Raw genomic sequence first — 13,663 nt, 5'->3', positions numbered from 1 at the left:
CGACATATGCAAAGTGACTCCTGCGGCTCTCACACGCGTGACTTCTCGCACTGCGTGCGTCCTTGCGTTTTTTTTCTCTCTCTCTCTCTCTTTTTCTTTCTCCTTCTTTCTTTCCAATTTCCCATTTTTTCTCTTGTCCTTTTTCTTCATCATATGTTATTGTTCTCATACAATAGCGTGCATCGCACTAGTTTCTTTATCATAATCTATTGAGTTTCCGGTTTGTGCACAAATATATACTACATTTCAAACGATTTTTCTTCTATTTATTTATTTATTTATTTATTTTCTGGTGTTCTTCTATATTCAGAAGATGAATGAACATTGACCAATGTAATTGTGTATTTCTGGTAGTGTTCAATTTATTAGTAATTCAGCCCATCAGAAAAAGAAATATCGAAACGATTAAAATAGAATAGATAAGTAAAAATAAAGATGCTATCTGAGAAAGTCAAATAAGATTCATGATAAGTGGATTGAATGAACGAAACCGATAAGCCATCAAAAATCGATAACTTTTACTTTTAACTTCTATGAATGTATTTATCTTATTGTGGATATTCAATGACACTTAACCTGAATTATATATAAAAAGATTTGACGAAAATAAAAAGTATCAAACACATATCAAACGTCAAACTGATACGAGATAGAGCGAGTTTTAACGAGATAATAGATAAATGTTTTTTCGTTTGTGTTATATATTTTTATGACTATAATACGATCGATATATTTATTTACAGCGAGTGTAACTTAAAATCATACACCGTTACGATTACTAGACTTTTAATTGAAAACTATTGATATAGTGTGTTTAGAATGAAGAAAATTTATTATTTTACATATTTAATAATATGTAATAAAGTATTATTTATAACAATTGAATTTAGCAAATACGAAAGTAATGCAGAAAACGCCCGTATATTAGAATTGTACGTTTTGGTATAATAGGGAGAATATCTTATTTTTTCACATGCCGAACATTATATTTTATTAAATGAAAATATTTAAACTCGAAATCACCATTAAACAGGAACGTTACAACAAATGCATTTTAGTTTAAACAATCGTAAATATTAATAAAGCACATTAAAATGTTCGATATATTTTAAATGATTGTTAATTAATCGATAGAAATATATTTTAGTCTAAAAGTACAGAGTATAAGTACGGCGTACCTTTCTCTTCGAAATCAAACAGTAAACTGACTTATTGTTCTTTATAAAAATCAGTTAAAATTCTTTTATTGATTGCTGTCTATAAAAAACCGAATATTATTTACGTTATACGTGTGTAGCCTTCGGAAAGTCGTTGTTCTCTATGAAAGAAAAACTTTACATACAATACGTATACAAATAAATATAAACATATATATTTCAAATAATTTGTTGTTTTTTATTTTTTTAGAAGAAATGAGAAACAGAGGTAGAGATAGATAGATAGGTTAGATAGAAAAAATTATTGTATGTGTATATGTGTATAAGTAAGAGTGAGAATGATTTAATGAACGTGTTTATGTGTGTAAGACAGAGAAGGAGAGAGAGAGAGAGAGTGTGAGATAGAAATAATTGAGTAGTTCACTCATGTACGAATGTACGAAGAGAAACTTTCATAGAGAACAACGAGACAGTTTACTATTGGATTTTGAAGAGAACGGTTTGTCGAACTTATACTCCGTACTTTTTAATTAGAATATACATTTTTTTCGATTAATTAACAATCATTTAAAGTATATCGAACATATTTATTATATTATTATTTTAGATTGTTTAAACTAAACTGCAATTGTTATATCGTTTCTTTTCAGTTGTGATTTTCTGTTAAAAATTTTCATTTAATAAAATATCAAATGTTATTCGAAGTATAGATATTAATAGATATGTAATTTTTAAACAAACGTATTTTTTATTATTCTTATTTTCATGTGTATTTAATTGATTCCGACACTAACAATAATAAGCTTTCTGTTTTAACACAGTTATATCAACACATATGATTTTCTAAGGGGCGTTTTTTGTATTATTTTCGTATTGTTGAATTCACTTGTTATAAATAATTTGTTAAAGTAAAACTCATTACATATGTAATAAAGATATACTAATATATTTATTTTTAGATTGTCTTCATTCTAAACACACTATACCAATAATTTTCAATCAAAAATTTAGTAAGTATAATAGTGTACGTTTTTAGGTGGCACTCGTCGTATAGATATTCTATCGTTAAATAATATCAGTTTTGTACCTATCTACAGTATGGTCGTTTATCAGAATATTTATGTGATACGGGAAAGATAAAATAGATCGTTTAAAAAGTATCATCGTATATCATGTATATGTACGTACCTATTGTTCTTTTTGCAGTAGTTTGTTCTACGAAAGCATAGAGCTTTGTCCAACGGGGAAAGAGAACTTTCTTTAAAAGTTTAACGGTATAAAACAAATCTCTCGTAAAGATGAATTTATAACAAAGAATCCGCTGACATTGACTCTCCTTGTCTTTCGAAGTAGAAATCCACCGAGATAAGATATTATTGTTTTATTCCATTGTTGACAATAAGTCCGTCTACAGGAGAACAGAATGTTCGAGTAAGAAAGTTTTGCAGTGGTCGTAAGAAAATCCTTTTCTCTCAGGAACATGACTCCCGAGTCGACCCGTAAACAAGCAGAAAACGTTTTTCCATCTGTGAATAAAATGTATTTTTCAAAGAAAACTTATCGAATCACACTATAAATCTTTTATCATTGCATTTTCTCCAACAATGAATTCATTTTTTGTTCGTTTATTTTTTTTTTTTTTTTTTTTTTTTTTTTTTACATTAATGTATTGTCGAACAAAGAATAAAAACGCTTTCTGATTAGATTTCCTGTGTTTGAATCGTACCATTGTAATGAATATTATTATTATTATTATTATTATTATTATTTCGCTTTAACGAACAATTTTAAATACGTAATTTTATGAAATATCATCTGTAGAGTTGGACGCCAATGAAATTTTGTCGTTTTCGTATACGTATATTGGCTATTATTTCCAAAATCGTTAGTATCCGGTTTCTGCATTGATCATCACAAATACACGCATTTTACATTTAAATATCGATAATTAAATGTCACGGAGCGACGTACGACGTGGGAATAATTTGTAATTGAACGAACGCGCTACTACACGCTTCAGAGCAACCAACGACTAATTATAATCGAATTCGTAGTTAATCGGCTGATGATTGCCCGTCATAATTGCATCTTTCAGCAATTTTCTACGCGTATCGGTGATTTTAAGCGTATCATTTACGAAATGTAGCGTGTTTAATGTTAATTTTTTCGTTAAATTGCGTCATGTTACTTATTTACCCGTTCTAACACACATATATATATATATATATATATATATATATATATATATATACATACACACACAAGAATTACACAGAGATTCGATAAGAGGAATTCGAATGGTAACCCATCTTTCGAATGGAGCGATGATGCGAAAACTAAACCAACGAAATCCTTTTGTCTCGAACAAGACAACGCACTTCCACGGTCGTTCCCTTAGTATTATCTTTTAGGATTGTAATGTTTCTCAACATTGAATCTAACACAGGATTGTTTTTTGACCCTCCAAATCTTACGTAAATCACAATTTATGCTTCCAACATTTTGTTAAGAATAACCGAAATAAATAAGTAAATGGAAATTGATAAGTAATATTTTTTGATTTGGTGACTATATGTTATTTATTATATTCATCTATCGAATGAAATATGTTTTCGATTTTTGGTTTGTTTCATGATGAACACGGTGGAGTATTAAATTTTGTAAGATTTCTCATTATCGACGGAAAGTATACATCCGTGATCCTTAAGACACTTTTAATAAATCTTCCATTCTCTTGGATAGAACGGAACGAAAAAGTTATCTATGTTGATTCAGTTCATGATCTTTTGTAATTTCGGCTAAATCGAGCCCAATCCTTTTTTATCTTTTTTCAACCGCTAGATTGTTCCGGCTTAATGTCTGATCATAAGTTTAATCGACTTTCTGATTTATAAGGTAATTAGTAGGAATGAAGAAAAAAAAAATAAATGAGATTGAAAATTAAAAGAATTTAAATAGCTCATAGTTAAGATAAGAATTTTGAATGCTCTACAAAAATATTAATTTAATATTCTACGATGGTTTAATTGTTATTAATAAATTGTATTAAATATCTCGTTGAATATTTTTATTTACGAACGAACTCAATTTTTCATAGCTAGAAATATCGTTTTTTTACTTTTTCTTTCTTTTCTCTTTCACTTTACGTTAAAAATAGGCTGTTTCCTAATTAAAGGCTCGTATGGAATTTCAGTTGGACGAGTTCAAGGACTTGTTACGAAGTTTGAAATTACATAGGCTCTCATTTTAGGAGGGTCCTTAGTCGATGAATATCGATGCGAGGTATCCGTACTTCTTGTAAAGCCACTCGGTATATTCGATTACCGTTATTCTAGGAGTCATTTTGAAGTGTCAGTTGATACGTTATGGTTTCATTTGATACTTTCATTCTTCTCTTTCTGGGTTCTTTTCTTTCTGTTTGTGCATCCCATGCTTTTCTCTTTTCAAATATGTATATAGTAGTTGGTATAAAAAAAATGTAGAAAACTGCTATGTAAAAGTACTCAACAGGAACCTTCGTTTGAAAATAAGTTAAAAATCAAAGTTCAGTCCTGCATAACGTAGTCCGAATATTTGCCTTTTCTCAAACTTCGTTTCGAATTGCGACAGAGCGTATTCGCGCTGACTTATGTGTGTAGAGTAAAGTAATTTGTTTTATTTTTTGAAAAGTAAGCTTTTAATAAGATTGCTTACTATATATAATTATGATGTATGTTGAAAAAATATTTCAAAAATTCGTGTCATCATAATCTTTTGTAAGAATAGCGGAAGCTTATGTAACTCGTCGGTCGATTTAAAATAATAAATTAAACACGGTCAAATAGGTAAGGTTCATTGTTTTCTCTTAATATGTATCTCGAAAATTTCGTATAAATTAAAGCTTTGTTCATTATTCGTACATCGTATATCAAGTAGGAGAACCCGTAAATGAATCGTAAAAAGCTGTGATAACGTAGTTTTCTCCGTAGCATAGTCCATCGGATTTATCGCAAAAGTTTTCGATTCGACTGGACTCGAGAAAGAAGGTAAGGGAAGAGTATCGCGTAAAAGATAAGCTTTCACTGTATTCGTTTACGGGAGGATTCGTTCTGCTTGCAATTTCCTAGTTCCGAGGCTCAGGCGTCAAAGTTGGGATGTTACGAAACTTCGTTCTAGCAGTTTCCCCCTTTCCAACTTCGTTCGAGCGTAATTTCTGCGAAGCAACAGGAATTACGATCAAATTCGGATATATTATCGATACTCACATCTCTAACTTCGCAATTCGTGAACAAGATGAACTTTTTGGTGTCTGTGAACGATCGTCTTTTCGCTCTGCTATAGACGACATGTTTATTTGAAAAGAAGAAATCTATCAAATTTTCAGCCATTTCTTTCCTCGTTATCGTCATTAGATTTTTCTAATAAAAATATCGATTAAATGAACATATATTTACATTTTACTAAGTCATTATTGGCGCTTATTTCATGGAAAAAAATCTCATTACAGTAAACAATGTATTTCAGCAACGCCCACCGTACTATAAGAACAAATAAGAAATTTGTTAATATACTAAGAAGAAGAATAAAAAAAAAAGCTCTCGATCGTAATTTTCCCCGTATCGATTATATCGCGTTACGATAGTATATAGGCATATACGTATATATATCTACATGCTGGCAACGAAATATCAATAAAGCTTTTCATTCCATCATTATTTCTCGTCGATGGAGAGGAATTTGAATTTACTATTCTGTTCGTGAAATTTCAAATTGCTTATTACCGTTTCTCCAATTACAATATTACAGGAAAAATGTAAATAACGCTTCCGCCTTTTCCGTTCGTAATAAGCGAATAATTTCGATGACAGAAATTCATCGGTAATCGAAAAATGATATAGAAAAAAAGGAATCGTTGGATATTTTTTGTTACCACAATTATTTTATATTATTCCAACAAATTGTTATTTTCGATTTTACAAAACATTTATTATTATTTCTATATACTTTTTTTTTTTGCAAAATTAATACATATGATAGGCATATATATATTTTTATCATTCGCTTTCTCATGTCGGTATTTCAACGATTTCGTCCGAGTTACTAGATTGAAAGCAAGCAGACACATTGAAAACGTAGTATCGAAGTAAAACTAATCTTTTGAAAGGTAGCGTTCTACGTACGACTCTAAGAACCTTAGACTTCTTCAAAAAGAATCTCACTTTTGTGGGTGGAAAGTGGTCGGCAAGTTTGGCACGTAAAAAGGCTAAGGCACCAAATGAAAATTGAAAGTCTCTTTCGACTTACTTTTTGTGATATTCTTGCAGAAACTATTCCACCGTGAAGTATGGATCCAAAGGTCCGTAAGGTCGACGTTGGAAACACGTACGAGCACGTACGCGTTTTTGACGTGGCTACTCAAAAATCTGATGAAAATCGTGATTTTGAATTCGCGTTTGGAGAAAAGTATTCTCTCTCTCTCTCTCTCTCTATCTATCTATCTATCTATCTATCTCTTTTTCTGTCTTTTTTTCTATCTACATGTATATATTTGTGTATATATATTGAAACTCATGGGAATCACATTCTAGTGGTCACGATTTTTCTTCTTGCTTTTTATTTCCTTTCCTCTACTTTTCTTTTTATTGGAATACGTGGAATCGTTGGATTTAGGAAGAAACCTGGAATCTTAGAAACTTGTTAAACACTTTGAGTAAACTTTCATACTAACGACATAATTTTGACGCTATTGTCCTGTCCGTAATATTTTAGAGCTTTACCTCGACGATTTAAGATTATCATTGAAGTTTACCGAGAAAATCTGTTAACTTAAAATTATAACTATATCGTGCAAATTACATTTATTGTTTAAACCGACGTTAAGGGGTATAATTTATTCGGAGCTACGCGAGTTCTTTTAAAGTCTACATTAACGTATAAAACTTGGATGCACTTAAGGACAAGCTCGCTCCTTTGCGTGATTTTAGTCGTGAAATTGGCAATTAGTTAGGTACTCTTCGTGTAAAATGCAGCATCGCCGAAAATGTTAGCATCGGAAATGCTTGCCGACTAAATAATCGCCAATTTCGCGAGAGAAATTTGTATTCTCGTGGCAGCTCATTTTCTTTCGTTTACTCAAAGAGAGGAGAGAAATAAAATACGGATAAAAAGAGAGAAGACATTGTTTATTTCACAATCTGACTACTTCTTTTTTTATATCTTTTTCCACGTTTCGAACGAAAAGTAACTTCGAAAAAAAGAAAAAGAAAGGAAGAAATAAAGAAATGAAAAAAATATTTCGACTATCCGAGACTTAATGCGTCTCTTACCTTTGACGTTGAGAAAGAGTCAGAAGTTGTTTGCGAAAAGCTATTGCCCACTTTACCATCTACCGTTTGGTACGACTCGCAAATGTGGCAAAGAGCAAGAAGAAATTGCACTTTTCCGAGCTCGGAAAAAGCACGGGCACTTTTACCTTTTTCTCTATCCTACTTATAAACGCGAATTTTATTTCACAGTTTCGAAAAGCGCTGTGACTGCTGTTACTACTGTTACTGCTGTTACTATTGCTACTGCTGCTGATACTCCTGCCATCGATTCAGTTCGATATGGAAATTTATAATGCAGATACGTGAATATTATCGCGGCAGGAGAATTTAATCTCGTGGTATAATATTATTAGAAAATTTGCTGTCGTGAGAAGAAAGAACAATTGTAATTGTGTGCATGTGAGAGAAATATGAGCTTGGATCGATAAATTTATAAGGAAAAGGAAGAGAATAGAGATTTTAGTCACGATACTCCTGGAATTTAATTCCACAAATCCATTTAATGCATAAGATTTTCTTTCTCTTATCTTAGTTTCTGTTAATATAACGTTCTTATAATGTAACTTTTAAAAAGTTAGTTATCTCGTCAAATATTTTATGAGAGATTTTACGTATTTTATCATTTAAAATTATACGAATAAGTTTTCGTTACATATCTGTAAGTAGATTTAAATGAATACTACATCCCTTCTTGTTCTTAAATAGAAATGAAATTTTTTAGTAAAGTTAGCATAACGTAAAACACAAGTTGTACGATGCGATCATATTACACTTTCAATTCGATGTTAAGGGATTTGTGGTTGCTTCGATTCGTGATATTATACTACAAAAGTTTGCTTGAATGTACTTACCTGAAAGAGCTAACGTATTCTTTCGTGCATAGTCGTCTCGCTTTCTTCTCTCTTCAGAATACATGACCGACTTATACAGAAACAAAATAATTGATATGTAACAGAAAACTTTTTTCTATTTTATTTTATATTTCAAGAAAATAAAAACCATATATTTTTAAAAAAATATTTTTTTGTTACAACCAAAGTAAAAATATTAAACGCAAATATAGTCGAACGTTACAATTTTATACGTTTACTTTCGAATATATTTCAATATTCTACTATAAAATGGCCTTCTTGCAAAATTGAAATTCAATGCGTACGTTATTTTAATCGGTTGTAGAGATATTTTTCAAAGCAATGATTGTGAATATAAAACGATAGATATTTCTACATATGCATGTGCGTATGTACAGATGTATGTAAAATATAAAAAATATATTATTGTGAGATTAGGAATAAAAAGTTAAATTCTTTTATTTAATTCTATACGAAATATTTAATGAAAGACATGTAAAAATGTTAAAAACCAATGTTTGTCATAGAATATTTTTCAGGGTCATACACACAGAAAAAGGATTTTTGTTAAAGATATCAACATACATGCATCATACTATTTCCTGGACAATGCTCACTATTATAACGAAATTTTTCTAATAACAAAGCCCATTTTGCAACTTTCACACACAAATCTTTTTAATTTATAGTTTTGTCCCAAGACTATTATTTTCGCACCAACCTTATAGCTCGGTTTCTACAACCCAAGCTCCCACTTGCTACCATCTTTCAATGGATACGTTATAACAATATGTTACAAAATCCGTATTTCCATTGAATCACAATAGAAATTCTTAGGTAGTAGTAGATTGAAAAGACGTAAGAAAAAAAAAAACAGAAATATTTTCGGTAGGAGATTCTTAGTGGTAGTGGTTAGCGTAATATAGAAGAAAGGTTAAATTGAACAAACCAGGAGATTTCGTCGGATGACTCAATTTTTCTTTGAAGGAACGTTTAACCATTTATCTGGTTTTCCTTTAGCCGAGCTATGCTTGGCTTAAATACAAAGATTCAAAAGCCACCTACGACTTAGGAATTTTATAGCGTGGCTCGTAATCGTATATAGGTGTATATACATACTTATCAATATATATTCACTAGAATACTTACACACATATATATATATAAGTAAACATATACATATATAGCAACCAATATATATGTATGCAAGACGGTGGAAATGCAACCTCTCGAACCATTTCCACCCCAACATTTAGCTCACATTCTATTCCTCCCTTTTCTGCCTCTTGCCCTCGCAAACAATCCTCTAGAAGACGGGCAGACTCGGCGTGCTCGCCGAACCGCTTCTCTCTCTATTGTACTAAGACCCGATGCCAGCTACCTTCTATGTTTCTCTCTCTCTCTACGCGTTTGTACATATTCCATGCGATTGCACACGCTCATTGTGCCTTACCTACGTGCCATTCCGACCAGTGTCACGTCCTGAGAAACAGTAGATCGGTAGAACGCTTTTCACTGAAGTAACTTTCAGAATAGTTTCAACTTTCAAGCGAAAATCTAGAAAGCAAAGAAAGAGAGCAAAGAAAGAGAGATAGAGATAAAAATAGAGAGAAGTAGAGATAGATTGTTAGAAATGTCAAAACAATCGGTCTTTGAAATTCACTGTTTTATTCAATTAGCACTTCAAAACTAATAAACATCAAACGAATAATGGAAAAAGAGCGAGACGAAAAGTAAAGAAAATTTTCGTTAGCAATACAATATACAATTTTGTTTCTAATTATCATCGGATTTAAATAAGAAATGCGAACAAATTTTTCAAATGTCTTAGATAAACTTAGACTTTTTCTAACGGAATTGAAAAATATTACTTTTATGAAAAGTTGAAACGATCGATTACTTTTCGCGATAGTTATTGTATAAGTCATGCTTGCGTGGCAATCGTGCCTAGAAAAAAGGGATAAAAAGAAATAAACGAGATACCTATATACATATATATGAACGTGCCGTTTTTATTTGCTTTTTCGTGTCATTGATCGCTGAAGTCGTTGAAAACGCCGAATATTTCGAGTTTGCTCACGCCGATAAAAATGTAACTGTCGAGTTTGACGAAGCGAGATATGTTCTTCAATTTGTCTTTTTTGTTATTATTTCCCCAGCGAAACGTTAATTGAACAAGATCGCATTCAGAAGTCACGCGTCTCTCAATCCCTCCTAGTCTTTCTCTCTCTCTCTTTCTCTCTCTCTCTTTCTCTATCTTTTTTTTCTTTTCTTTTTTTCCTTTTTTACAAACCGTAGGCATGACATTCGCTCGTAACGAGTAGAAAGAGAGAGAGAGAGAGAGAGAGAAAGAGGAGTGTACAGCTTTGAGGTTCTCTTTGAAGATAAAGTCTATTAGAGTGTACCTAAATTCTGACTAGGACGATTGAATAAAATCGATGATCGATTCGTTTGAAAGAATCAAATCAAAAGTATATGACAAGTTTTCTTTTATTTCTTTTTTCTAGTTAAATTAACATCGGAATAATTCAATCGATATGTGGAACATATAACATTTTTGTGACGGAATGACGGATAAAGACGATATATAACAAAAATGAAATTTAAAGGCGAATTATTGAATGTTTCATACGAGAAATCATAAGACTGTCTTTCAAAAAGAATACGTATTTATGACATGCACATATTGGTAACGAAACGGCTAGACGCAATTTTTCATATCAGCCGCAAATCCAAGAATATGTATATCTACATCTTTATTGATATTTTTTCTTATTCTTTTTTAACGAATTTATAGTCAAAGCCATCTCAAATGTTAGCGAGCGTTTGTAACGCGTAAAGCATCTATCTATATATGTGTGTGTGTGTGTGTGTGTGGTGCGTTGGGAGCAAAAGTATTTCTTCGTCGTTCGCTTGAATGAATTTATGGTCTAGACGTAAGAAAACATTCATGATTGTTTATGACAACGATATCTGCTCCCCTTTCTGTGTACCCTTCTCTCTTCACCTCTCAACTTCTTTTTCCTCTCTCTCTCTCTCTTTCTCTTTTTCTATTTTTTTACATGTTTCTGCATCCCACGTAGTTCTGTAACTATGTGACCCCTCCGTTGTGCAAGGTTGGAACATCGTTTCTCGCGTTTACCATTTTTCACATTTTCTGGCGACCTGCCTCCCTCTCTTTCTTTTTCTCCCTCTCTCTTATTTTTCTTTCTCTTTGTCTTCTTCCGAGAGCCAGGTCCTCTTTATAAAGTTATGAATGTCTAGGTATGACTTCCATTACACCTATTTTAGGTTCAACTAAGAGAAATGAATCGCTGCCAGTTTTGAAAGCGCCACCGACTACATCGTGAAGTTTCGTTAACACTCTCCTCGCTATTTATGTAGTATATGTATATCATCTTTATGAATTTTACCAACAATTTTTTGTCGTTTTTATTATTGAATAGAAATAGAAAGAAATGCAAGTGAAATAAATTCCGCCATATGAATGAAAATATAGTAACCAGCTTTACGGGGTAGTGGGAGGGGGTTATTTTAATTTATTACATCATTTATTATTTTGAAGTTTATAGTAAATATTTTAATGTGTAAAAAAGACATTTTTTTTTACAAAAGTACAAATAAAATAACTTTATCGAATATTCGTATTTATTCAGGTTCACTGAAGGAGGAGGGATATAAGTGAAAACAATAGAATAATCTTTTAAAAAGAGTAGAGACAAAAATTTGTTCTTTTGTTCTTTTTTTTTTTTTTTTTTTTTTTTTTTATAGACATATCGAATACGGCAATAGCGACAATTTACTGGTAAAAACTAAATTGCGCGACGCAATCTAGAATGAGAAATCCGATCGATGTCGTGGCGAGAGCAAAGCTCATGGCTTCCTGCCGAAGCGTGATTGCGAGTAATGAATATTGATAANTTTTTTTTTTTTTTTTTTTTTTTTTTTTTTTTTTTTTCGTGAAATGACCGTCCGTACGTGCGAGCAGTATTTTAATAACTCAGTCGATTTCACCGCAATCTAGAATGAGAAATCCGATCGATGTCGTGGCGAGAGCAAAGCTCATGGCTTCCTGCCGAAGCGTGATTGCGAGTAATGAATATTGATAAGGATCGCTTGTCAGGCGTTTCGCGGGTTAATTATTTATCATCGAATATCCTCTACTATACTATTCGACGCCGGACGCCATTCTTCCCGATCGGAAATGTTTTGTCCGCTGTTTTCCTTCTTCAGGAGGATTCTTTTAGCCCTCCTCGATCGTGCTTTACGATCGGCACGTACTATGTTATTTGCTCGGTAGTATACTGATACACGCGGATGTTCATTCTCCGTGCTTGTGCTCGTAAATTTAGTTACAACTTGCGCGACGTTAGATCGAAGTAGAGGAAAATCTGATTAAGCTAAATGTAACTTAAAGCTAATTAAAGAAACTGCAATCAAGAAAATGAGAAAGACTTGGAGGTGCTTGTACTTTGATTTAAACGCATCCTCCAATTGCTCCTATAATATGGAATCACGTTAGACCACCTTGGTTGTTTAAACATTGATGAACTTAAATATTAACTTATTTAGCAACTCCAAATGCATATATTTATTTAACTTTTTCCTATTTTATTTTTCTTTGATCCCGTTAACTTGCCATTCAGAAAAGATCCTCGATCGTGTGCGCGGATGTATGAAATTTATTTTGATTAAAAATAAAATAGTCTTGATGGGAACATGAAAATTTTAGATAAATTAATGGAATTGTAAATGAAGAATTGGAAAATTTAGGGCGAGTACAAACTTTTCGACCGTATTTGAAAATTTTATAAAATATTTAATTGAACGGAAAGTATATATTTTTTGAAATAAAACTTTTCCTAAAAAATGTTGAAGTTTGACCGAAATGTTTAGATCTATTCTTGTATAATGTTATTTTCATTCAAATAAAAAGGCAAATGATTTAATTATTCTTTTATTGAGAAGAAAGATGAGATCTTCGTAACACAATTAAAGAGACTATTATAAATTTCATAATACGATATTAGTATTTGCAGAAAACGAATAAGCGTTTTAACGGATGAGAAATCTATAATTGTCGATGAAATCAAATTTAACGAGTAATATTGATCAATCCCTTCTTTAAGGATTTTTCACACTTTCTTTCTACTCTCATGATATTTTCGAATTTGGCCACGTCGCAAGTCGGAAGGTATTCTCAACGATTTATTTCTCGGACAAGTTTCCATTTGGACCATAATGGATTACTCTGCGATATTTTATACGATTTTCGACTAGATGGAAAAATATTGCTATATTTGTTCGATATTTACCGGCCGGTTTTTATCGTGTTCTATTATTTTTTAGG

General features: G+C 31.7%; 1 protein-coding gene across 3 annotated transcripts in view; it reads left to right on the top strand.

Annotated features, from left to right (window-relative positions):
- Window positions 1-13,663, top strand: part of LOC106785193 — a 237,455-nt gene that overhangs the window by 31,496 nt on the left and 192,296 nt on the right. The window lies entirely within an intron of this gene.

The sequence above is a fragment of the Polistes canadensis genome, unplaced genomic scaffold (assembly GCF_001313835.1).
Source record: "Polistes canadensis isolate GaletaPanama2010 unplaced genomic scaffold, ASM131383v1 scaffold_2, whole genome shotgun sequence".
Classification (NCBI taxonomy): Eukaryota; Metazoa; Arthropoda; class Insecta; order Hymenoptera; family Vespidae; genus Polistes; species Polistes canadensis.
The sequence above is the reverse complement of the archived record's forward strand: the minus strand, read 5'-3'. Positions and strand labels throughout refer to the sequence as shown.